The sequence below is a fragment of the Agelaius tricolor genome, unplaced genomic scaffold (assembly GCF_023055355.1).
Source record: "Agelaius tricolor isolate 1412-34295 unplaced genomic scaffold, bAgeTri1.0.p SCAF_24, whole genome shotgun sequence".
Taxonomy (NCBI): Eukaryota; Metazoa; Chordata; class Aves; order Passeriformes; family Icteridae; genus Agelaius; species Agelaius tricolor.
Genome location: NW_027269284.1, coordinates 12,769,277 through 12,796,389, shown reverse-complemented (window position 1 = coordinate 12,796,389; position 27,113 = coordinate 12,769,277). Strand labels below are relative to the sequence as shown.

Below are 27,113 nucleotides of genomic sequence, written 5' to 3'. Positions count from 1 at the left end.
GATTTTGTATCTCCAGCCTAGTCAGGGACTTTTAACAACTTCTATTTGATGAGACAAGATGGTTGAAGAAGGAAAGAAGTATTTGTTCAGGAACCAAGACAAAAACTGAAACAGCTGACTCAAGGGCACAGAGGAGCTTTCTGACAATCAAAAGCTTGAAAATGGGTACTCACTCTGTAACTATACCATAAAATATTTCCTTTGTTCAGAGAAGCAATAAAGCATCACAACCATGAACTCATCATAACCTCAGTTTAAATTTTAAATGTATGTATTTTAAAGGAAAAAAACCACCACACAAGCATCTTCTTTAACCCCTCCCTAACCATGGGGACAGTTTGCCTCTCATAAGTAAGAAGGAATTGACATTTCTGTAGTTTTTCTGAGCACCCATTACTCAGCTGCATAAACCCATCTTTGCCACCACCACAGATCTGCAGCAAGCAGGCAAATTTATTCATTAGATTTATCCTATGTTTATTAACAGCCCAGCTCAGAAAAAGAGTCAGTGACAAAAACCATCTGGAATAAACATAATGGAAAACAAACAATGTAATATATTCCGTCACTCCAGCCTAATTGCACTGTTTGGTGCAAATGCAAGTGACAATTTACAAGCCAAACTCTTATTAAAGGGAAAAATGAGCTGTGCAGGGAAGCACAAATCAAAGTAACTAATCAACACAGGCAACACATTCAGGGATTTAAGAGCCAAGGTACGGCAGTCTTTTATTCCTCTTTGTTTTCAATTTGGGAAACCTGCTGTGATGTTGCAGTACATTATACATTATATATCTACTTATGCAACACTGGGGAGAAGCTTGCCTCTGACTGTTGTCAGAGGCACCAGCTACATGCTGTCATTTTTCACCAGCTACAGCCTGTGACTTTTGTCTTTAAACCGTTCTTTTTCTATCACTTAAGTTGGGAGCAAGCACACTGTCCAAGGCAGCAGTTTTCTTTTAACATATTTTAGCATATAATAAAAAATTGGAATTAAAGATAAGGTTAGAAAAGGTTGGAGTTAGCTAAAAGCAATACCAGTTCGATCTAAAACAAGTTCTTATTGAGTGAATTGGTCCAGCAAGAGAAAAAGGAAATTCCCTTCCATGCAAGAATCTGAACAACATATGGCTGCTGTCCATGACCCGTTTCAGCTCCGAAGCTGGAACTGACTCATTAGATGCATCTGGTGTCCCCAGGGAAGCAAGAGAAAACCCTGGCAGCAATAAAGAAAAGATGGTAAAAGCCATCTGAGGCAGAAATCAGCCAAACATCCTGTCTGCACTGGAGCATCATCTTCAAGAATGGCTTAAGGCACCTGCATGAAAACTGAGCCCTCAAAGACATAACAGTGCTACAATATGTGACACACTTGGGGAAAGTACTCCCATGACCTGGAAAATACCAGCTCAGAGCAGCAGGGAAAATGTTTGAGACCTCATTACAACAAGGGGCAACCATCTAGCATCACAGTGAAATTAGTATGAGTAAATATGCCTACAGCCCTGACTGCAGAAGTGTGGGTCATAACTTCCATAAATGTAGCAAGATATGATTTATAAAATCCTGCATGGAACAATTCTCTCAGTGATTAGATGCTGAAGAAGTTTCTTTTCAGTCTTTATGTGAGGAAAAAAAGTGAGGAAGGGCTTCACTGAAGGCAAAGGATGTCAAAAGACCCATATGCTGCTTTATCTGCCACAAGGAGGAAGAATACCCTCATCACCACCCCGTGCACAGAGGCGCCTCTCTGGACTTTCACATCCTTCCCTTGTCTGCAAGGAGCCAGGATCCTTTCACATTTTGGAAATGCCCTGTACCTCAAAGAGAGATTGTCTTGGAAACAACACTTGTCAATGAGAGGGCATTTCATATTTCTCCCTGAACTGATATTTTTCTGGAAGAGGGTCTAGAGCTCTGTTTCAGGGTCCAGTAGGCCCTGAAACACAGCTTGTTCTCAACCATAATGTAGCCTTGTTCTGAATAAGAAGGCTGATAATGTGCAAAGTTCTGTCATAGCTCATGTCTATGTAAAAATGTCCATATATTAGTTTCTGCACATGCTGTTTTCAGAAAGAAATGTGTGACATTTGCAGAGGTGGTATCTTAGATCTGTCCACAGTGGGGTGTTTCTTTATTTAAGTGCAAAGTCAGAGAAATACACCCCTGAGAATTCTAAAATTTCAGTACTTCAGAAAAGTAAAAAATTTCATTGCCAGCTAGCAGTACATCCATCTCTCCAGAGCATCATTTCATCATCTTATTAGCATGCAAATCAAGATGACATAGCTGTTGCTGACTAATTTCAAATATGATATTTACAGCATAAATGCACTGTTGGGATCATCTTTGGCAACACTTTCCAGGCATCTCGGCATGCTGTTGACCTGAAACTGTAATTTTTTTCAACCAGGAAGATAATCATCAGGATGACTTTTCTCCTCATGCACTGAGTTTATGTCTGTTCTTAAAAAAGATTGTATTTGACCTGTCAAACCCCACAGGTATTGTGTTCATTTATGTGTCTCATCTTCTAACTTCTATCATTTAAGCAGAAATCCCCAAAAGTTGTAGTTGTTTTTTCTCTCATTTCCACTTAAGTGACAGGAATTTAACTAATGTTCAAAAGTGGGTATAAATAAAAGAAGGATGACTCCACATATGTAGATTAAAAAATTCGAGGTGTATGTGGTGTCTGGCAATAATTATAATGATAAAATATTTTAATTATCAGATAATACGAATTCTTACTCTCTTGTTCTATGACCACTGGTGGCCAATCTGACCAGAGAACTCTTCCTGAACATTTTCCCTCCTGAACAAGAAATGGCCATGGATACAGAGCATTTTCTCTAAGGAGAAGAGCACAGCAGCCACAGTATGGTCAACACAATAGTCATATGAGTTTCCAAATCTTCAGCTTTGTAAGAGGGGATTATTCTGCCCACCTGAGATGTTCAGACATTCATTTTGTTGCTCTCTTGTACCCTGAAGGGGTAATCCTCCAGTGTCACATTCACATTTTCTGAAAGATCCCTTCGCCCAGGATTTTTCTCTTGGGAAGCTGAGAAGCTTCTGAGAAAAAGGGAAACAATAATTATCTCATTTGCTTCTCTTCTGTTTTGCTCATGGGGAATGTGTTTGGAGATTATTTATCCACAGGTGATTGTTCCATTGGTTTCTGGTGAGTTGTTTTCACTCATTGGTGAATCAGTTCCAAGCTGTGTCGAGACTCTGGAGACAGTCACAAGTTTTCATTATTATCTTTTTAGCATTCTGTAAGTATCCTTTCTGTATTCTTTAGTTAGTACAGTTTATTATAGCATTCTTTAATATAAAATAGTATGACAAAATAATAAATTAGCCTTCTGAGAACATGGAGTCAGATTCATCATTCCTTCCTGCCATGGGGCACCCCACAAATACAATCCTCCAGGATTCCCTTTTTCCTCTGAGGGAGGCGATTCAGAGGCCATGCTGATGGCTGTGCACGAAGGTGGGAGGTGTTCATGCACTGAGGCAGTGATCTGGGCATGCTGGCAGTGCCTTGTTGCTGATCATGTGAAACTGAATCTGGTCCTGATTGTCACCAAAAAACCCCCAAACAGACCCAATGCTTTCTTTTGACTCCCTGCAGTGTCACCTTTGCCCACATGTTCCACCGCATGCCTTCGGTGCTGTCAAGGATCTGAACTACCAATAAGTTCCAAAATCAATTTGTGGTGATTATTGAAATTTTTCTCAGTGTTTCAAAAGGACTTCACAGGGACAAGGTAGCTGAGATACTGAGTTATCTCAAGGAAATATCTATCAACAGCCCCTCAAGGCAGAAACTACTTGCTAGAGCATCAGCTGATAAACAAAAAACAGAGATGACATTCAAAGAAAAAATTGGTTTACTTATCACTTGTTCTGCTTCAGCATTGTTTTAGAAAAAGCTGGATGCAGATCTTGCATGAATGTAATTGCAGATTTCAGGAAATAACTTGAAAGCCACAGAGGAAACCTTACAAATAAAACAGAATTAATTCTCTCTGGAATATGAATGCTAGCAGATTTCCCTCCCCTTCCCCCTTTCTCCTTCATTCTTTTCCCTAGCTATATTTAAGATATCAAGTTTATAAGTTACTTCACTGAAGTTCAGAAATGGGCAGTCACTGAAAAAAAAGTTGCATGAGCAAACATCAGTTGACACCAAAGGATGATGGTATTTGTTCCTGAGGATCCACAGCAAAAAGTCCATGTTCCCATTGCAACCCTCCCTTGCAGCAGCTCCTCAGAACAGCTTCCAGCCCTGCTTTCCATCTGCACACTGGAATGTCACTGCACTGCTTCCTGCCCTTCCAAAGCTTTTCCACTACAGGCACCACAGCACTGCTAACTGCTCTCAGCTCTCCACTGCTCATCTGGGGATATTTTACTACTTATGGTACTTATTTTACTTTGTGGTCAGTTTTGCTGATTGTCTGGTGCAACACCTAGATTTAGAGCTTTCTAGCGGGTTTGGAGGTTTTATTTTTTTTTTACCTCTGAACCTATGGCAAAGCTTCAGGTACACAGCACCATGGAAAGGATTAAAAGCTGTTTTCTCTCATTCTTTACAAAGAACCTGTTTATCTATGGGTGGCCATGGATGGACACATATTTCCAGAATTCAGGAAAACTACCTTCAGTTTACTGCATCTTCGCAGACTTTCAGTAAGATCTCAGTTCTACAGTCATTCAGTCATGCCCCAGGTCTGTAAGCCTGAGAGGTGGTTGGCAAGATAAATGTATATGTGCTGAAGTGTTGTACCATAGCAGTAAGGGATAGAAGGGCATCACAGAGGGAAAAAAGGCTTGAGATAGGCACCAGAGAAGTCTAAGTCCATCACACATCAGGTTGTAACCTCTTTATATTGCAAGGATTTATTTGGGAGAGCCAGTCTCTGAGTTATTCTGCTGTCAAGTAGCAAAATACTGCCTCTGGTTTTTGAAGTATTTGAACATTTCCAATCCTTAAATAATTAGGATTGTCAGAAAGAAAGACAGTCCATCAATCAGAAGCTTTCACAACTCCTTCTCATTTGTATGTAGATTCCTAAACCTGGAAACCTGATATCGTCAAATAATATACTAAAATAGAACACCTCAATAATTTTCTTTTTTCTCCTTTTTTTTTAAAACTCTACAGTATTGGATAGAAAAGAGATCTTAAAACTTTCAAAATGGAACTGAAGGAAATGTTCTCTTTTGTCAAGCTACTGGGTTTGTCAGTCTTCTGTTGTTTTGGGTAATGACCTGTCCCAGAAGATGTCTGGCTCTGGAAACCACCAGGAAATGCATAATATTAGGCAGTAATGAAGTGCAAGGCAGTAATTAAAACATCCCTTAGCCTTGGACATCAGATTTCAAGAGTCAAAAGCCTTCCTGCTTTGCTCACATGTGGGTGACTTCACTTGTACCTGCAGAGATGGGGATTAGCCCCTGAAATCCAGACACGAGGACAGCTGGGCTCAGCAGCTGGGCTCAGCTGGGGCATTCTGCCCCCATCAGGCCCCCTCTCCATCCCAAACCTTCTCTACTCCACAGAGCCTGAGCAGCAGCCATGGTGCTGTGGAGTAAGGAGACACTGATTTGAGGAAAACCTGTATTCTGGAATAGCCTGGCATTAGGACATTCTGCGTCCTGAAAAAGGGAGAGAGGAAAAGGTTTCAAGAAGAACTGGAGAAAAAGGGAAAAAAGAGAGGAAAAGAATATGTCCTGCATCACCACTGGGACCTTCTAGCACCCCCTCACACTAGGAACCCTTCAGCAGTCCCATTCCTTCTCAGAGAGGGAGGCAAAAGCTCCAGAGCTTGGTTGAAATGAGGCATTTCTCTTTTTCCAAGTGAGGCTGGTGCACTAGGTATAAGCACTGATAACATCTCTTATGTCATTACAACTAATAAAGCCTTTGACAATATGTGCAATAATCCATTCTTAAGATCAGCTAAGTAAAGTTTAAACAGTTTGCATGTCCCAGGTTGTGTCAGGTGATTTCTTTAAAAAACAAACTCTTCAGGACTGAAAATCAGGCAGGGAGAGAGAAAAGAACTTTTTAGAACAGTGAATTGAGATCCAATAGCAAACCATTTGGATGAAATCTGTTTGTGTAATTTCTTTTCTTTGAAAGAAAATGTGTTATTTTCTTATTTCAAATCTCTTCTTTCTATTTGCATTCCCAAATTTATTCCTGATTTAAGATCTTATGTTCTTAGATTCTTATGTTCTTAGACTCATCAAATTTCATAGCTGTACTGCCTGAAAATGAAAGTTTAGAGTAAGAAAGATCAAAAGATTTTGTTCAGTTGTTTCCATAGGCACTGCATTATTTCTTCTGGGAAACTGTGCAAGAGGAAGCTTTCAGCCTGCTCACAGGATACAGCAGAGTGAAAATGCAATTCACAACCAGGGCAGCTCCTTTGGCTCTTTTTGTTGCTTGTTCTCTTTGAGCTCACATCAGATTAGAGCATTTCACAGTTTGTTTCAAGCTTGAGAACACAAGCTGAATAATTAGATAAAAATATCTCATAAGAAATAATCCTGAAAAATATGTGGTTTATTATTTATTGGTTTGTGAGCTAGGAAGTGACATCAAGCACCCAGACATGGATACTTTTCATTTAGTGCATCAGTTCTGCATAATAAGCTGGAGTGCATTCCTCACCATAAAATATACACAAAGTATTTTAAGATGTTCAAATTCAAAGCTAGAACCACCTGCTTCTCACTGACATCTGTTGCTTCAAAGCAAAGGACTTTATGAAAGGTTTAGAAAGATTTAGAACTCAAAAGATGCATTTGCTAAGAGAACACATGAATATACATAAATTCAAAAACTATAATATAAACTGCTGTTTTCTCCCTGGAGTGTGGTTGCACCAGCTAGGAATAACTGAGTTTTGTATTGCAAAGAACACAGCTCCTACCCATCTCTGTGCTGAAAACTAAACTGTTTCTCATTCTCCAAACACTCTTGAAAAGCAACATCTTCTTCTTCCATCATCAGAGAAGCTTGACTCACACCAGCCCCATTCACCTCTGGCTTGCTCCTGCCAGTGCAGCTTCAAGATGTGATCCTCATTACCCTGAAAACTTCTTTCTGCAGAGGTGACTCCCCAGTGTTCCTGGAAGCAGCAAACTGCATCTCCCAGCCCAGCAGGGCTGTTCATTCCCTTGCTGCTTTGGCAGCCAGGTCTGCCTGCCTGGCTGACAGCAGGGAGGGGCTTCCCACGGCCCCCAAGGACTCGTGGGCATCTCCCTGAAGGGCCATTACCTCTCTCCCTGAGCAGATCCTGCACTGCCATGGAAATGAAGGGCAAGAGGAGGGCTGGGAGATGTGGCAGAGGTTTTATTTAGGGCAGCATCCGTGTTCCTCTGAGCACCTGATGCAAGAGGTGATTGCAGTGGCGTATCTGCAATAAATCCAGTTGGGCTGGGTACCTGTGGGTGTGTGACAGGGTTGAAGGGCTGGAGGGAAGGGTTTGCACTGGGAAGGTTGCAGGGTTTGCACCTTTCAGGCATGTGGGCCTGGAGGAAAGGGCCTATTAAAAGTTATTGGGAACTGGGAAAATGTGTGAGCAAAATAGAATGTGCAAAGTCATAGGGATCAGATGCTTTCTGGATAAGGAATAAGAAGGAACTAGAGACTCTCTGAACAGGAAGACACTGAGGATTCTGAGTGCATAAAATTTCTGTCTCAGGGTACTACCACCTGTACCTAGTCAGTGAATGTAATATAGCTTCCATTTATTTATCTATCCATTTATCTATCATTATGTCTACATTTTGGCAGCAATCAAAATGGCAGGGAGGACTTCACAGAGAAGAGAAATTTGGCATTTCAACCTATGCCAGGCCTATTGATGCCAAAAAGTATAGGAACTACATAGAAGACAAGGAAATATTTCATGACTTTAGGTTACATTGTGAAGCTCAGAGAAAAGTGATCCATTCCCTGCCATAAGCTCCAGATAGCCACAGAGAAAGTGACAAATTTAAATATGAGCATGAACATAAAGTATCATTTTATAAAACAATCAAAATATTTTTTCTGTTATTTAATGTTCCTCTTAGTCACATAATCTGTGACTCCTTGAACCTCACTATAAAGCACATAAAATTTCACAAGACCACAAGTTCAACATGAGGGTTACACACCACTTTTGGGTTCACTGACAACACTTTATAAACTACTTTTATGCTCTTTGTTTTCACAGCCTTTTCATTTCCCTGTCAGCTTCTCATTGTCCTTGAAACAAAAGAAATCAGAGAAATCAGAAAGGTCTCTGTGCTGATCACAAACAGAGAACAGCAATGATTCAGGAACAGAATGAAAAAGCGATCAGAAAAGCAAACAGAGCCTGCCTGAGGTGCTACAGATTCTGCTCCTTACAAGCAAAACAAGGTAAGATATTTAATTATTGTGCTGACATGCATGCATTATTCAAAGACACAGCAGGATAGCAACATTACTAGTATTAGGAAATTCATCTAAAATTTATATTATCTCAGTGTTTTTATGAGGCAAGAGAATATGCAAAGTTTGTTTCAGCAAAATAAAGCCCTTTACTTACATGGTTGCAAAAGTTTGCAGCAGCTGGAGCCTCTGGCTTGCACTTTGTGCAATATTGTCCCTTGTTGAAAGCCTCCTAACTCTGACACTGGAGACAGCATAAAGCTCACCAGTGCTTTGGATGGATAAATCCTTTAAAAACGCTCTCAGATGTTTCTTTATCTGCGGCGCGCACGGACAGTAGACTGCAAAAGCAGAAAGCCTGACTGGTGCTACGAGGAAAGAGTTCCCTCTCTGCTGAATCCAAAGCAGAGGAGTCCTTGACCTCAACAAGTAGAATAAATCTCCTCTATCTGCTGGCTCTGTGCTGGGTGCATACTTGAGCAGTAACATAAGAGCAGGAGCTGTGGCATGTGCACTCTGCGCCGGGGCACGGGAGCAGGGCTGCTGGCACAGCCACAGCAGGACCAAACCCAGGGCTGCTTCTGGCTTTTCATTTGTTTACAGATATTAAAAATAAAGCAAAGACGACAGGCTTCTCTATTTCAGCTCGTGGGTCCCAAGTGGCAGCTCTGTCCCCTCTGCTGAGGTCCCTTGTGCCCCAGATGAGGCTGCTGCTGGCTTTCTGTTTCAAACCCTGATTTTCTGAGAATCTCTCTGCATCCCACCCAGGAAATGTAACCCATACTGAAGTTTAGCATTTTGGGAATCATAAATTCAATTAATTACCTGAAAGCAAAATGAGTGGTTTCCAGTTTTTTTTTTTTTTTTCTCCTTCAAAAGAAAGATATGTTTACTACTTTTTTTCCCTCTATTTCTTCCCTTTTCTCTACTTAAACTCACTAAATTTCATAAAAACAAGCACAGCTTTTGCAACAAGTCCTCAGTAGAGCAACTAGTGAGACAAAGAAGAAAAGTAAAAAGATATTGTAACAGAAAGTAGGTAAATTTAAGGTTTCAGGAAAAAAAAATCCCTGTTCCATTTTAAAATTACGTTTTCAAGACTAAAGACAATAGTTTAAACATAGTCATGTAATTCTCAGGCACTAAGGACAGGGGTTTTATTGAGAAGATGAAAAAAAGCCATATTAAGAGCAGCAAAGATAAGAAAGGAAATCAAAGTCCTCATTCATTCCATTGTATTGAGTTTCAAAAGAGGAAAAAAAAGAGAAATAAGCTTACAGAATCAAACTTTAAAATATTGTAAATTCAATTTTCATGGCTTTATGAAATGTAAAGATAAAAGAAACAAACAAAAAAGCCCTCAAAACTTTTAACAAGCATTTCTAGCTTTAGGAAGTAATAGTTTTTAATGAAGAATGATCAAATGATCTCTTTTTTTATTCTCTTGTGTGAACAATGGACTTGAAAAAATTCCCTACACATTTTGTATGTGTGTTATCAATGTTTTTCTTGAACCTGAAGACTTGAGTTCAGCTTTTATTGTTTTGGGTTTTTTTCAGCTTTATTACGACACTAAAACACAAGTATAACTTCAAAGTTGTTTATAAGTAATTAAATTGTCTTTCTGCATTGTAGCTGACTAGTAGCAGTGATATATTTTGTTGAATGAGAGAGACCTCAGTTTCAATTTAGTTTCTATTTATATCCATTTCCTTTGTTGAAAACTGAAACAATAAGTTCACAGTAAATTAATTTGGCTCCTTTCAGCTCTTCCTGTTGTTTTCACTTTTCCTTTCTCTACTAACAGTTTCAAAATACAAAGCATTATCAAACCATAGATCTGGAATTTCAAAATATTTGCTGTTTTGGTGGTTTTTTTTGTTTTTGTTTTTTTTTTTAAATTTAAATACATGTTTGAAATCTATTGCTGTACTGCTCAGCCATGCTGGGGTGAGCTGTTGTCAGCTGCCACACTGGCCCTCTTCCCCCACTGCTAAACCATCAGCAAGGACGCGCCTTCTCCCTCTGTCCCATCTCATCTTCTCTATTTTTAGAAAATAGCTGGCATTTTTGGCTTTCAGTCCTGTTTTATGATGTTGGAGGCCCTGTGACCTGTTGTGTAGGAGCAAGGCTTGGCACAGAGCCTGCTCACACACGCCCAGGCTGCAGGCAGCAGTCCCACGAGTGGGGCGTATCGGGATCCTCTCCAGCTTTCTGTCCATAATACAAGAGGCTAAACTTCAAAAACTGCCTGGGACCTGTGACCTGCTGCTCTCTGAAGTGTTTTGAGACAAGCAGAATACATACCTAACTTCTGAGGGCTGAACTGAGTTGAATTCAGCAGGGACATCTAAACCACAGTACTAATTTGAGCGCCATTTAATTACTCCCAGGCATGACTTGGTTTCTGCCCCAGGGACTTGGCTTTTGACTAAGGAAGCAACAAGCCATTGGGCAGTGCACTTGCAGCCCCCAGGAATGGATGATGTCATTTATCCCCAGCCCAATTCAGCCACACCATAACTGTGTAAGCACTGCAAGCCTCTGGGTGCTTTGTTCTACTGTGGCCCTGTGCAGTGTTGCCTCACAACTGCAGGCAGCTGGTCACTGTAAATGTCATTTGCCTTACTGGATATTATTGTATGTGCATTCACAGATGTTCATGCAGAGTTAAGAAAACAGTTCCCAACATAAGAGTCACAGTTACAACTGCAACTGTGAATATGACTGTGGAAGCCTGGCCAGGGCCCCAGGAGCTGTAACACAGATAGAAAAGTACAAGACTTGTAGGGTGAAGTCTGTGTCATGGTCAACCACATCAAAAACATGAGAATATTTTTTCTTTCTTTTTTTCCCCCCCAAGGAAGTGTAGATCCTGATATATAAATAAGTGTCCTATGTTTCTCATTTATCTTTCCACCCAAGAGATGGGTTGATGGGTTGGGCTGTGCTGCCTGGAGCCTGGGAGTGCTGATCAGAGACTTTGAAAATCGTCTCATTTTACTCACTGCTTTAAAAACCCCCCAAATATATATATATATATATATATATATATATATATATATATCCCAGTAGGTGTTATTTCCAATGTCAGTGTACAGGGCTTTTAGAAAGTCCACACTTTATTACTTCATGAGAGATGCCACATAGAGAGTCCATAGTAGACAGTCCATAGGAACCACAAGGCTTAATTTTGCTATTTCATGTAAAGGCTGAGCAAGAAGGACTGAAGCACTGATGCAGTGGTGATGTAAGATGAAATGGCAGGTCAATGTGAACTAGAGCATATTCCCCAATGTGGTAAACCTTCATTACCTTTAGGTAGCTAATCTGGAGATGAACCTACCATTGCTTGGCTCCCTGGAGGCCCAGTTCTACCTAAGGCCACCTATACTCATTCTAGGATGAGCCTGGGGCCACAAGAAAAAAAGTGCTTTTGGTGGAGGCATCAATCTGCCCAGAATTGGTTCAGTCCACAGCTTGATCAGTGCCTGATGGAGGCAGGCTGTGTCCTGCAGCACTGCTTTGTCCATGTACATTCCAATGGTCCAAGGGGATGCATTTGCAGAGGTGCAGCATTAGAACAGAGTCACAGGGGTAATTTGGGATGGAAGGGATGTTTTGAGTTCATCTCATCCAACAGCTGCTAAAAGCAGGTCCAATCAGCTGGCAGCTATCTCTTCAGTGATCACTCAATTATGCAGAGGTTTCCATTCCATACTGCACACCTGACCCCCATTACCTCCAAGAGCAAGATGTGATTATGATCCAGAGGGATTTTGCATCTTTTATCCCAGGTAATTACAAACTTGTGGTTATTGCCATAGCTGATAACCCAGTTATTTGATTCTACTTATTTGTCATGGAAGCCAAAACCTTGTACCTCATTTTACAGATGTGGACCTAGGGCACAAGGATGGTATTTGCCAGAGATTACAATCTGTGCAGAGTAAGAAGCTGACTGGTCATCTCTCAGGGCTGCCATCCTATTTGCTGTCAGCTCTCTGTGCATTCCTGCTATTAGTTAGTAATAGCCACCTTGCTATTACAGATCATTTTTTGAAGCAAGGGTCAAAGTAACACGGCCCTTCTGAGATGCCAGCTGTGTAATGGGTTCCAGTACTGAGGCTGAAAGGGGGGAAAATGAAAAATGCTTACACTGCTGCTGTACATGTGGTAGGCAGCTGTACTAGGGATCATCAAATGAAAGATTCTCCTCAGAAATCAGCCCTTCTGACAGTCTAAAATAGGATCCAAATTAAAAAAATCTGGTTCTTTAAATGAGGAAAGGTCCCCATGGTCTTTATTGCTGTCAGTGAGAATTCATATCATAATGATCAAAAACTGTATGAAGGTGAGTATTGCTGTAACTTGTTTAAATTGAAGGCCTAGAAAAATATACTTAAGACACCTGCAATCAATTTCAATTTTGAAATTCAGTTTGTACATAAGGAGGGCTTGGGAAGAATTGAAAGGCAAGGTAGTATTTTCTTGAAAGACAAGAATGTTTATATTTAAATGAGTGGCTCATAAGCATGGCCCTCACATTTTGATCTCACATCTAGATTTTGGTGTGTAATGCTATTTTATACTTGGTGCCACTATGGCTATATATATATATATCTGGCATGTAGCTGGGAAATGGCTCTTCTGTGAAAAAAAAAATATAGTATGGGCCACAGATGTATGCTAGACTAGTTCTGCTTCCTGGAGGGAGCCAGTTAAGCTCCTTTGCAACCCTTATGTGGATGTTCCATATTGCCAGCCCCCATTCTAGACACTGCTGCATTCCTGCTCAGGCCTGCCAGGCCAGCCAAATTAGCATTGGGATTGTAGCAATTCCTTACTTGAGGCAAGATGCTATAATGTGGTCTCAGCCAGTGTGGGGACCAGGGAAAAATGGGCAAGGCCTCAAGATCTGCAAATTCCTGTTGATGCTTCAAACTTCACATTAAAAAAGGGAAGAATTCTGACTTTTTAGTTTGTAATTTTATTTAATATGTCATTAAAATGTAAAAGGCGAATCTCCTGTGTGTAATACCTTGCCCATATAAGTTCTGTATTGAAATCTGAACAGCCAGTCCTTGAGGTGACATGCACCCATACTGCTGCACTGATTGCAAAGGCAGCATGTTCAGTTTGCAGCAGCAGAAGTTGAAGTTCTGACTCAAAACTGTGTGAAAACAAATGTATTCCCTTTCTGGTCACATTGGTGCCACTGGAAAATGACTGAGGAGCTGACAGCCATCATGGCTTTGTATCCACATCAAAGCTTATCCTTAGGCCTTGAACATACCCCAGGGGGGCTGAACATTTGTTTTTGAATGCTTCACTGAGCTGTATAATTCAAGAACATCAACAACATATAACTTTAAAACCCATCAAAAGAAACTCTCACGCTCAGATATAAATGTCCTGAGCCTGCATTCATGTGATCTTCCATCTGAGGGTCAGAAAGGACTTCTTATTAAATTTCCTTTCCTCTCAGAGGTCAGAAAACATGGATGAATCCTGGAGATGTTTTAAGTCAAGGACATTCTTCCATTGTGGAATGTATCTTCAGCCAAAAGCAAAACCTATTTCAAGTACTGCTACTTCATCAGAGGTAGGAAAGCAAAATAAACTCCCCAGGAATTAGAGAGCAGGCTTTCTATCAGTAGCTTGTGTCACTTTCCCATCAAAAATCTGCTGCTCATGTACCTTGAACATGATTGCAAAACATTATGTTTGATCTTCTGACAGTTTAAGAAAATGGTCCTTTATGCACACATCAAGTCTCCCATAAGTTAAATCTATATCCCTTTCTTCTCTATAACCTTGGAAAAAAACAAGCAGAAATAAAAATTAGGGCCCCAGAATATCATGTACAAGATATATCTGGAAATTTGAAACAACTTTGCTCATTCAAATTCATCACTTTTCATCAGGTCTGGAGTGAGGCTGAGGCTATTTCAGACCAAGCTATCGAAAACATCAAAGTAAAATGTTCTTTTCTTGCAATGAGCTGCAATTAATTTCCTTCCTGCAAGCACAAAGCTTTCAGACATGAGGATATCTCTGACCATCCCTTATGTGTACAGAATGAGGGAAGGGAGAGGAGAAGCCACTTACAGTGTATATCACCATTTGAAGCACAGCCCAGCTCTCAAGTAAAGAGCTGGTAAAAGTGAATTGAATGCCATCTCTTCATTTGGGAAAAGGCTTCATGAGTGAAAAGCAGACTGCACCATTGCAGAATAAATTGTTTATGGTGCTCCCATTGCATGTAGCTTAAAACTCCTAAAGTGCTAAAGGCTTGTCTGGATTGAATTACAAAAAAGATTGATTTCTTTTTTTAGACAAAAACTAGAATTGCTTCAGCTCTTCTCAAGATCACTGTTGTTCCAGGTGTCTTCAGTTTTCTTCTCAAAGCCATTATTTTCCAGCTTGCTTTACACATTTTGTGTATAGGAGGGATGGGAATGCAGGAGCTGTAGCAGAGCACTAAGGGCTCTGACTCCTGCTCCCACTGCTGCTGCTGCTGCTTTCCTCCTGCTTTTCTATTCTCCTTTTCACTCTCCCCTTTAGCCTACCTGATATTTGCACTTGAAGAGAAGTTCAGTGACATCCTGGTATGTTGTCTAATGCTGCCACTTAATAGAAATAATGGAGGAGAAGGATTTCCTGACTGCTCCAACCCCAGGAGATCCTGCTTACAGAAGAGACTGCTGAGGAGGGGGGCACTGGTCATTGCAACAGCATCCCACAGCCTTATCACCATTGCAGTGACCCCACGTGAGGCTATTTTGTACTTCCTTACAACCCACTCAGCTCCTGCAATCCAGCCTGAAAGTCCAAATGTCCAAAAGCAGTGTGCTCTGCCATGGCTGCACTACAGGTGCCCACACCCCTGGGTTGAAGGGACTCATTCTTGTGGGACACCCAGGGGTCAGCCTGTGCCACTGGCTCCCTCTCTGCAGCAGGGGCACTGGCTTGTGAGGAGTGAGGAGCACTGCAGTGTCTACCAGGCAAGGACACCTAATGAAATACTTATTTTTAGAGGTGTAGCTGAACAAATCAGTGCAGCTGTTCCTTTCCCATGCAACCAATTTGTGCTCCTGGTGTTCCCAGCCTGGCCACCACAGGGTGGGGGTCTGTGGGCTGCCAAGGCCCTCCACAAGGACCCTCTCTCATTCCTGCACCAGGTATTTTCTGGTTTGTGGATGCCCAGCTGCTTTGACAATCCTGCTGCTGGCTGGGGCTGCCTTTCCCCCTCACCTTTCACAGGCACACAAGGCTGATGCTGTTAAGGGCTTTTTAAGGCTGTTGCATTGCTCTAACTTCAGTGCTGCTGTGCATGGCAGCTGAGTGCCAGCTGCTTGGAGAAGAGCCCTTTTCCATGAACAGCAGCACAAGCTATGAGCAGTAGGAACTGGTGGTCTGGAATGGGTGTCAGCAGAAGCAGGACATGTGCATTGCTTGTAGGAGCAGGGTGTGTGTCTTGTTTGTAGCTGGATGGATCAATAGCTGTGCATGTGCTGAAACACAGATGATCTGAGGCTGGCCATAACCTCCAGGATCAATAAATGTAGGGAAACCCAATCATTATCTCAGCCTAATCCAAAATGGGTTTGGACTAAGGAGCCTTCCCATCAGGGCCCTCAGCCATGTTGTGAAGATGCAGTTTTTGTCAAGCCCTGAGCACAGTCCCCACTGCCAGGGGCTCTCAGCACAGGATCTCTGGTGCCAGGCTGCCTTCCAGCCATCACTGCCAGGCAGCCAAGGGGAAGTAACTCCCCAAAACCAAGAAGGTGTATGCCAGAGCTGCTGCTGAGGCCTGTCTCTGGCACCCATACCACAGAGGGCTGCAGCATCTGTTACACCCAAATAATGTTCTGAAGGGCTAAATAGATAAATATTGGAGTTGTTGATGAAAGGAAAGAGTGCCAGATGCTTTTGGCCAGCAGAACAGCAATGTGTCCCATTGCCTCAGGTTGAAAAGGCTTTGGATGTTTAGGACTTGCAAAAATTAGAGGGAGGAAGCATTAGTAACAATATCTGACACAGATTTGCCTCATTCATAGACAAATTAACCTTAATCATCCAATTTATAAATCAGCTTTAAGTGAAAGGCCCCCCCTCACCCCCCACTGCTGCATATTTGGTGGATTAAGTTGTTTGGTTTCAGTGATAAATTAGAAACAGCTGCTTCAGCTGACAGCCTGGAATGGAGGCGTGCACAGAACATGGCTGGGCTGCTCTCTCTGGTGGGGGATTCTGTGCCAGGCCATGTCCTGCCCACCTCTGGCCATGGGGCTGAAAGGATCAGAGTGTCCCCTCTGCCCTGGGGCTCACAGCCTGACCCCTGGGCTGGCTCAGGATGGTCCTGGGGAGGTGGGAGCAGTGCTGAGCACCTCCAGCAGTGTGATCTTGGCAGAGCCTTCCTTTTAAGGGTGTCTTGGCCGTTCTTCCATGCAAACAAAATTGTTTCTGCTATGGGATCTCTCTTGTCCTAATGACAAGGAATCCAAAGCTCATGCCAGAGTCAATGCAGAGGCTGCTCAAGCATTAGCACTGATGGCACTGAGTGTCCCAGCCATCCCTTCTGATGAAGAAAATGGACCTAACTAAGGGAACAGAGAGGTTTTACAACCCTGGCCTATCCTTGCAGAGGTGATACAACTTCCTGATTGCTGAGTCAGGTTGGCCATGGCCAAGAGACACATCTCATCAAAGTACTTCACATGGGTGTTTGGGAGGTATGAAAACAATCCTCCTGGCTACAAGTCCTTATCTGCAGGAGGGGAAATCTAGGGCTAAATCCTGCCAGATACAGCAATCCAAATATGCCCTGGAGCTTCATCCCTGGAGCTGCACCCACAGTAGACCCAGTCTGTGCATGTCCTTATGTAACACACACGAAAGGAGCTTTGAGGACTGATTTGACCTCAATTGTGACCTGACTCTCACTACAGGGATTTAATACATGCCCTGTTGGGCTGCAGAAACAGATGTTTTACACACACCATTCAGACTTTTTTTCCCAGACATTGGCAATCAAAAGTCTCAGACAGAAGCCCTGACTCTCAAGGACAGAGCACGTCTGCAGAAAGGGAGAATACAAGATAAGCAGTAGGTTCTAACAGCTCCTGTTCCCAAGGTGCCCTTTCATTTTTTCCTGGATATTTTCTCCTGGTGAGTTTAAGGATTATCTACATTTGATAACAAATTGTGCATATCTGTCAGAGGCAGGCACTCCAGGCAGGTTCAGAGCAGACTCTCACTGTACAGAACAGGTCCTGCAATTTCAGCACCTCCTGGTAGTGCAGGAGGCACTGTTCAGGTGTGACACAGTGCAAAGGGATGTGTTTCTGTCTGGGAAATTCCATGAACAGGAATTTTGAATCAGGACTGAGGTGTGTAGCCTGTCAGCATGGAGACAGCCATCCTAGGCAGTTCTGCAGAGGAAATTCTCAATTCTCCTTAAAAAGCTGAAGGCAGTCTCCAATGCAGCCTCCAAAACCCTGGAAATACAGAGAAATACAGCCCCTTCTCTAGAGAATCAAATCATATTCACTGCACAGCCATGGAGGTCCATGGGGGCTATGCAGCACAGCCGACCACTCTGAGAGCCCAGGGGCCAAGCCAGGACAGTGAGTACCCACTCCCTGTGGGGGGTGCAGGAAGGAGGGGAGAGGGGATAACCTGGTTCACAGTTAGCCAGGACTACTGGTCCTGCTCATCCTGCCTAAACTGTTCCCAGCTGTCTGACTATTGATGTTACTTGATCTTTGCATTCCCATTTTGGACTTTCGGACACATGGAGAAGTTAATAAAGTTGAGTCAGTAAGGGGAACATTTTTTCTTTATTTTCCTCTCCCTTTATCCAAGATAGGGAAAGAAATGAAAATTCCCTTCTTCAAGGAGAGGAGCAGGAGCTGTGATCCAGACACCAGGACACACAGCATTATGCAAGCTGTTTTGCTGGAGTGCAGGCCATCCTATTCCCACTCCAAAAATTGCTGCCTCTCCCTGGAATAGTTTCTTGCTGCCCTACATCAAAGCTGGTGCTCAGAGTTCATCTGCAGACATCTATCACCACTTTCTAGCAGGAATATGAATGGCACAAACAATAACTCAGGAAAGGACAAAGCAGCCTTGGTCTTTCCACTGAGAAATCAGCTGTCCAGAAGCTGGAGAGTGCCTGCCCTGGTCATTTGAGCAGGCTACAGGATGGCCCATCATCCACTGTAGTTTTGGGAGGAAGGGCTGCCCCCCTCAGGAACCTCCTGTGAGGAAGCAGTAAAGTGGTTTACCCTGGGGAAACACACAGACAGGAAAATGGAAGGTCTGTGAAAAGGAGGATGCCAGGTTGGTTGTTCACAGGAGAAGACAAGCAAAGATGTGTGGGACTGTGTGGGTTGCTAATGCAGGGCTATGATCTCAGGTTTAGGGGTCAAAACAGGACAGTCTCTGGGAGGTAACTTTCAGAGCACGTCTGTGGAGAGCTGGAAATTACAGAGACTCAAAGGAGCCAATTGCTCTGCAAAACAAAGACCAGCAAGGTGTCTAGAATGGGGAATGGATGCAAAGAGTAATCTACATGCTTCTCTGCATTTCCACTACTGCTGAGTGATAGTGATTAAGGGTTGGAGTAGCAGACTGGGGTGTGCTGGGGAAGGAGGTTGAATCCCCAGGTGCATTGAGAGGCAGCAGACTGGCGCTGTGCAGGAACATCAGTGCAGGCCTAGCAAGGCTGGCATAACATCAAGTTTTTATAGACTCCTGAAAAGGAAAAGGACTTTTGGTCTTGAGTAGTTACTGCTAGTGAGAATAGCAGATGTATGTTCCAGCACCAAGAGAGTCCCCCTCCAAGAAAAGGGAGAGTTTTCCTGGACAAATCCAGAAGAAAACCAAGTTTCTCTGTTTTTTTCCAAGGGGTAAAAAACCCAGGGGAGGTCTGTCTCTCAGCAGCTCACAAATCACTTTTCCCTGTGCTGCAGTGATGGGGCTCCTACGCTGGCCTGGATCCAGTCACGAGGCCATCACAGCAATGGGAAGAGGTGGGGTGAGCAGGCTGGACACTCATCTCTTCAGCTCTGCCTGTCCAGCTCTCCTTGGGTTTATAGCAAGACACTCCCTGTTTTTATTGCACATTTTTTAAACTACATTTCAGGTCCCACCTCAGCTATTAATGCTCTCCCCACTCTCATTTTTTCCTGAAAGAAAAATATCTTTATTGAAGAATGTAGGGAAAAAAAAAAAATAAGAGAGAGAGAAATAAAACAAAGTGCATGAATTACAATGCATCCAAACCCCCCATTCCCTAAACCAAACAGTTCCTTTCCCTAAACCTTCCTTATCCCTTCCCTTAACTTCAACCTTGGACTCCTGGCAAGGAGATGTTCCTGTTTCTTGCAGGATGTCTGATTTTGGGTTTGGGGTCTCTCCAAAAGAGAAGGGGAGAATGTGAGTTGAAAATAGGATGGGTGGCCTGATGGTGTCCAAACATAATCAACTATCTCCATTAAATTTTTGAGATCTGGCCCCATTTGGGTCTGAGAGACGTGATACTCACATGGATGAGGAAGACAAATACAGTGGATAGACTGAAGATGAGCCAATGCATTTAAGCCAGCACAACATATGGACTATCACATCTCTCAGCCTAGGAATGATTGCTCCCCACAGATTTCTACTAAGTTTGCCCAGAGTAAGTGAAACATCCCAGCCAGTGAGACTTTTCCCTTTTTTCCCTCTGGATTATTTTATAACTGTATATCTCTCACTGCCAGGATGTGTTTTCCCATTATTCATACCCTATTCTTCCCCTTTAAAGGAGGTTGCCATTATCCTTTGTGATAAGAATTAATTTTATACTAAACAGTTCTGTTCTTCCCAACACCTAAACCTCACAGAAATGTGTAAACTCCTTGGTCATGTGGCCCTATCCCAGCTTGAAGGAGTAATGAAACTGTAAAGTATCTTTAAAGGCTTGAATCAGGTGCTTTGCTGTTCTGCTTTCATCACTTTGGGCTTTCCCATCTGCATGCAACATCAGGTGAGTCTCAGACAACCAAGACAGTTTCACACTGCTTTTCAAAAAATGAAAGCTGAATCCTAATTTATGAAGAACACAAACTGTTTATTTCAGCTTTGGGAAATCAGAGTAATCTAGATTCCTTCTTCAGCCCAACAGAGAAATGCAGAGAGGTGATTTGCACCTTTTACTTTAGAGAGACTGGGAGCAGAAATAAATACCCTTTGCTGACAGTTGCAGCCTGATATCTGTAACTAAAATACAAATCTGCCCAGTGGTTATTTCATTTGCAGCCTTTGTTTTCCAGGTAGCACCATGAAGATGAGCCTGAAAAGACTCTAGAATTCTCTGCCAAGGCAATCACATAATCACTTTGCTGTCCTTTTTGCTAACAGAGAATCCACTTCAGCAGTGAAAATGGAGTTTAACTGTCTTGTATATGTGACAAGCAAGGTCTCTGAATCAGAAACACTTTTTAAATGACCATTACTTGTGTAAAAGGTTGAAACCTTAGGATTTTTGCTTCCCTGTGAGGTTACATTTTTCTGGTAAATCTAAATTTTAATTTCATCATTTCAAGGTGATCCTTTGGTAACAGAGATGTTATTTGATCATGCAATGACAGTATATATAATGTTCATACAGCATCTGTTTAAGGACTCTGAAATCAGGCTTACCAGTGCATGGGATGGACCTGTGAATGGGCATGTCACAGAGAATTAAGGATATAAGTTTGCTATGTGAATGGGACAGAACTTCTCCTGCAGGCACTCAAACCTAGCCCTCAGAAATGTGGATTTCCATCTACCTCCTCACCTTGCCACTGTGACTGAACCATGGATAAGTGCAACAGTGGAGATGATGAAGGGGATGAAATAACAAAATATTGCCTTCTTTGTTTGCATCCTTCCCTGCCACTGCTGCTGAGCCAGAAGCAGTCCCTTTGGCTGAGATATTCAGCTTCAGAAACTCTCCTGTCTCCAGTATCAATAAGCAACACAGAGCAGTTTTTACCACCTTTACTCCCACCTACTCATCAGATTGGTGGGGTATGGTGGAGGAAAGACAAGGAATAGGCAAGCACTGAGAGAGTCAATGCACTTCCCAATCCCTACACTGTGTAGTTCTCTCCCAGGAGACACCTGATGGAGGTGTTCCTAGCTCCACCCTTCCAGAGTTCAGCAAAGATGGAAGCCCCAAGAATGGGCTTCCCATTTGGCACAAACTTAACACAGTGGCTCCAAAGTCAACAGGCTTTTAGCATTTCTTCCATGACAGTGGGCAGGCATATCAGCTCCTTCACTTCCAGTTTTGATTTTCTGCACTCTTCTCCCTGCCCTCCCTGCTCTGTGTTTCTCTGCTCTTAAATACAGTGTGATCCATGGGAACACAGCATTAGGGGCATTGACAGCCCTCCATTCTCACCAGGGTAAATCTGCTCCAGAAGCACAGCTTAAGTTGTCCCAAGTCAAGGCAAAACAGGGGACAGGCAGTACAGGAAGGCATTTTCTGCTTCTTAAACACAGCATGCTATAGAACACAACAGTTGTGTGGTTTCTGAGGCAGGTTCCTGTTATTAAATTTCCATAGCTTGTACAGCTCCAAGGGCTGTGGGTAATGCTGTGCTCACACCCATATTTTCCTAAAACTTCAGCCTGAAAAGCTTCATCATTTCCTTGCAAATGAGTGGGATGGAGGAATTAGCCCCCACTGTGACTATCAGGTTTTGGGCAGCAGGCAATGTTTGCCTCAGCCTTGCCTGGCTAATGGTAACCAGAGACCCAGCAGAAAAAAGGGAGCTTGAAACTGCTAATCCACTTATACTCTCACCTACCCAGCCCAAGGTTGTGATTAATCACTTACACTCAGCATTTCATCTGTATTTAACAGCACACAGTCTCTCACCAGCCTACTCTTAGGCACAAAGCACACTGCTGGTAGCAGGGGAAACACAAAAAGTAAAATGATCTGGAAAAAAACTCAACCAAGAAGAAGAAACACAGCAGCAAAATAACAAATGGATATATTTTCAAGAGTTTAATAAGGTAAATGCAGGAGCTTAACTTTGCAATAGTGCAAGTCTGAAGCAAAACTGTTTATTTGGTATTTATAGATATTTTTTTTTTGCAAAATGAGTTTCTATGAAACCATAGCAACTGCAGTTAAAGTGAAGATTTGGAATGATGATGGAATCATTCATGAGCAAAAAACCCCAAATAATCTCTGGTCTGGGTTGGTGGAATGTAAGATTAACGCTAGATAGAGAGGAATAATTTAAAAATGTTTTAGGTAATTTAATCGCCCTAAACCCTGTGAAAGGTAGACATTTTAAACAATTTTTTTGTCAGAATATTACATCTTTGATTTTTTAAACAATCTGTCTGCTAACTTTCTGATATGCAATAAATGTCCAAGTTTATTACTCATCTCTTACAAGAGAAGATACATAAGCAGATTTCACCGAGACACCACAACAGTCTATTTCTAACAGAATTAATGTACCTCAGAAAAAATATGCATTTTTCTGAAAGATCTTTCTATTGCATTCCTTTCTCCAAATGCATTTCAGAGAAGTCAGTTCAGGAAAGTAGAATCAGTTACAACTTACCTTCACAGTTGAGTAGATGACATCTGATTTTTCAGGGAAAGCAACGTACTCTGTTTGGGTAGTGTAAGAGTTGTAGATTCAAGCCAGCAGGTAATTTTTGGTGATTCAAAATCCTTGAAAAGAAATTTAAATGCTGGGATGACAAAAAAAGGTACTTTGTGAAAACCTGTCTGAGGCTTGATGCTCTTACAGAGTTTTCTAACTGTCTGTCTCAGCTGAACAAGCTCCTGCTCCTTTCCTTGGCCACCTGCCAACTTTTCTAATTTAAAGCAACTGTGAGCTTGCTGTAAAACTCTTGCTGGAAGGAGCTTGTTTTATACTGTGGAGCAAGGAGCAAGCCTGTGCTCCAGACTGATGTGGTGTGACAGAGCCCTAACAGGACTGGGGGCACAGCCTCCCTGAGGTAATGTTATATCATCTTTGGACAGCATCACAGGCTAAGCTGTCTCCTTCTTGGTAAAAGCACAGGAAAGAGGAAAAAACCAAGCTGCTTTTGGCATATAGTCCCCTCAGCATGGGATTTGGGAGGAGCAGCATCTGCTTCAAAATGCAGGAAGTGACGGCCTCAAATGCATGAAGTGCTCAGAGCTCCCAAAGGAACCTGGTCCTCACAGTGCCCACAAGTCACCAGTCCTTGGTTTTGAGGTTTTGGGCAGAGGTCCAGGGGCTTCCTCCAGGGCTTTCTCTACAGTGCAATGTAGGGTGCCCCCAGCACAGGGTGGCTGGGACACCAAGCTGAGGGTCATGGCCAAGCAAAATAACAAATGTCTTGATTTTGAAGAGCTTCAAACTTAGTGCTTTGGAAACTTTCAAAATACACTCCTGGAAATGATCCTTCCTTCTGAGACAGTGTCAATAACAGAGGCAGACACTTAAATAATAGAGACTTGAAAGATAGAGGCATGGTTTTCAAAGGCATCCACTGACTGGGCATGGCTCTGTCCTGCTTTGCTCAAATTAAGACAGTGAAGCATGTAAAGTGCTGTTCATAGAAGAGAGTTGCCTATGCTCATTTTGACTTTCCTTCTCTTTGCAAGGAATTTATTTCAACCAGTTATGGTTGACACACATGGTGTGCATTTATGAACTTAGGGAAAGGTCCCCTTTTGCAAATGTGACTTTTCTCTGCAGAGAAGCTAAAAGCAAGCAAACTAATAAACAAATGATAAAATATTGCGATTTGGAGAATTTCAGACTGAGTTTCTCCCTGGGTACCATGACAAACACTTGTTTAAGCAATGAGGGTCCTGAAAAGCCCACTTTAGGCTGTGCTCCAAATCTTCCAGCACCTTTGGAAACGCATCCCACTGACCTGCTGATGCTGAGGTGGTCTGAGGCTGATGTGGTTGTTAGTAAGTGCTTCAGTTTTGTAAGCCATATTTTCTTGTGAAACTAATGAACGTGAAGATGGAAACATTAGACTGAAATTTTCAAAGGTGTTTTATGCCCCTAAAAAGAGGAAATGAATCTTCTGTGAAAAATCAAGTCAACATTGGAATGCCACATGTGACATAGCTAAGAAAGATCTTGTTTGTTTGAATGTTCTAATTTCCATGGCACTGAAATATTAAGTATTTTATATTTTGAATAGGCAATTTAAAAAATAGTCCTGTGCATTCAAAAATGTAGATAAAATACTACCCAGTTTTGGGATAAAGGGTTTAAGGAAAACCAAACAAATTTTTTCCTTTCTTCTAATGGATTTTCATTCAAGTGCTAGATGGTAATAACCAGGATATAGAAAACTCTGTTACATAATGATATGGTGCTGTGAAAACTTCAATATATGATTTTACAAGTCTCAATATCTCCCCACAGTATTTCTATCAGATTATTTTTATTTTGCTTTATGGGTCTGCTGGTGAACTTAGTTACCAGTGAGCAATAGTGAAAATAGAAATAACATCCTATCATGTCACTTCAATATTCCTGGTTTGTATCTTAATTTTCACTTAGTGATCCTGCATTAAGCATGTCTTTTTAGGTACTGGCACCTCTGGAAACTTGGCCCTGCATCCTTGTGGGAATCAAACATAAGTTTTAAAGATTACCTGAAGTTTTAAAGATTACCCAAAGATTATTGTCCTCATTCCCTCAGTTGATCTCTTTCTGATTCTGTTGAGGGAAGCATGAGATGGTGCTTCCTCTTCCTGATGAGTCTTTCTGGGGAAGCAAGGGATGTTGCCCATCAGATTGGAAAAAAACAAAAACCATGTTTTCTAATGGTCTGTGGAGAATTCTGGTGGGAATTATGAACTTAGGCTTTGCCACTGATTCATACCTAGATCTGGCCTGGGAATCTTCCTCAATGCCACTTCTTTACTTGCCTCATATGAATGTGACTAAGGCTAAGTAGCAATTGGTGAAGTAGTACATAAGATTATTCACACTAATTTTATAGCAGCAATAATTAGAATCAAATATTTATTTTAATATGGTAACATTTTATCCCCAATAAGTCTACCTGAATAGTTTTCTGTGGTGCACAATGCCAAGTTAAAGAACCAGCTGGAAGTTCCACTCTTAGGTTACATCTTCCCTCTTAAGGGGGAAGATGCAGTTAAAGCTTTGTCAGAGGGAGAGGGACATGAGCTCCAACAAAGAAAAAGTCTGAAAAGGGAGAAGTTAAATCCATTTCATTTGCTTACCAGACTTTCCAGACCAGAGGAAGGAGGCAAGGGTAAGAATGAAGGAGAAATTGCAAAGACCTCTGCAGGCCCTGGAGGATTAAATGTTCAACAGAAAACACAAGTTCAATTTTTTTTGGAAGAAAGATTTTATTTTTATAGGGTTGTTCACTGGTGGTTGTGATAGGCTCATTTTTAATCCCTCTAAAGTTACAATTCTCGGCAACTATTTCACATTTTAGCACTTCTCCAGATCAGTGATTTTCTGGCTTTTGGCTTTGTTTAGACACAGCTGAGGATTGAGCTTCCTGCTGCAGCAGCTGAACCAGGAAGGTAACTTGGCATTCATGTCCTCACAGGTACAATGGAACAGCCAACAAAGGGGTTAGGAAAAAAGAAATCAGTCATCTTGGGGAAATTTCAATGGGAAAGCAAATGCCCCTTGGTTCACCTGTGGGTGCAAGTCTTCATATGGTCCTGTGTGTGTGGACACTTGTTGCATAACAGATTGTTGCATCTTGAAGACAAAACACATGAATGTTTATAAGAGTTGCATGAGATTACATGTGCTCTAAGGAATAGAGTTGTTACACCCTTGACAAATTGTGGTCCTTAATCCTCTCATGTGGCAAGCAGCTGATAATTTTTCCTGGTTACATCTTTAAGTCCCTTCTCTGAACAAAATGTTTTAAGATGCAGCAGGCTTTAATAAATATAAAGGATGTTTCCAACACAAGTATCTGAACCAACAATCAAACAAAATCCTTCATCTGTGAACCCCTAAGAAGTTGTTTTGTTGGCAGGAAGGAATTATGATGTTGTGGCATTAAAAAGAGAAGTATCCTTTGATGCTAGGATTTGGGATTTTCCTGTGCTATGGCTGAATGCATTCACATCCATTTAGTGCTCAGGTCAGCTGCCAAGATGTGGGTGTAAGGGCTCAGGATTCATCTTGCCCAGTGCTGAGACAGTGGGCAGGCATAAATGGCACAGTGCACTCCAGGAGGTCACAGAGCTGCTAAAACCCAGAAGCCTAATTGTCCCCCCATACAGAAGATGGGCTTCATCCAGGTAAACAAAAACATGTCATTGTCCAGTGGCCCCAAATGAGAAGAATTGGTTGTTACATAGAAATAAGATGTCAAAGAACATGGAAGTTTTTGTTTAGTTTGATGGGTGAGCATTGGGGGATTTTTCATTGTTGTTTCTTTCAATTTGGTTTGAGTTTCCTGGCCCTCACAGCTCCATGGAAGAGGAAGGGATGGGAGCACTGCTTTTAAGGGGTTCTCCTTTTGTGATGAGTCCTGGCACATTTTAAAGGGTGCTGCTTTTGAATTGATGAGAAGCTCAGTATGATCTGGCAATGTGCCTTTGCAGCCCAGAAATCAGCATGCCCAGCAGGTCAAGGGAGCTGAT

General features: G+C 42.1%; 1 protein-coding gene across 3 annotated transcripts in view; it reads right to left on the bottom strand.

Annotated features, from left to right (window-relative positions):
- The window catches only part of C1QTNF7 (C1q and TNF related 7), a 53,546-nt gene extending 30,112 nt beyond the window's left edge, over positions 1-23,434 (bottom strand). For 2 of the 3 annotated variants that reach the window (XM_071447315.1, XM_071447317.1), the window contains exon 1: positions 23,071-23,434. The gene's annotated coding sequence lies outside the window, so the exon portion shown is untranslated. Of the gene's footprint in view, positions 1-8,600; positions 8,947-23,070 lie in introns of those variants that run through there. The other variant, XM_071447316.1, reaches the window with a different exon arrangement.
- Positions 23,435-27,113: the final 3,679 nt, after the last annotated feature.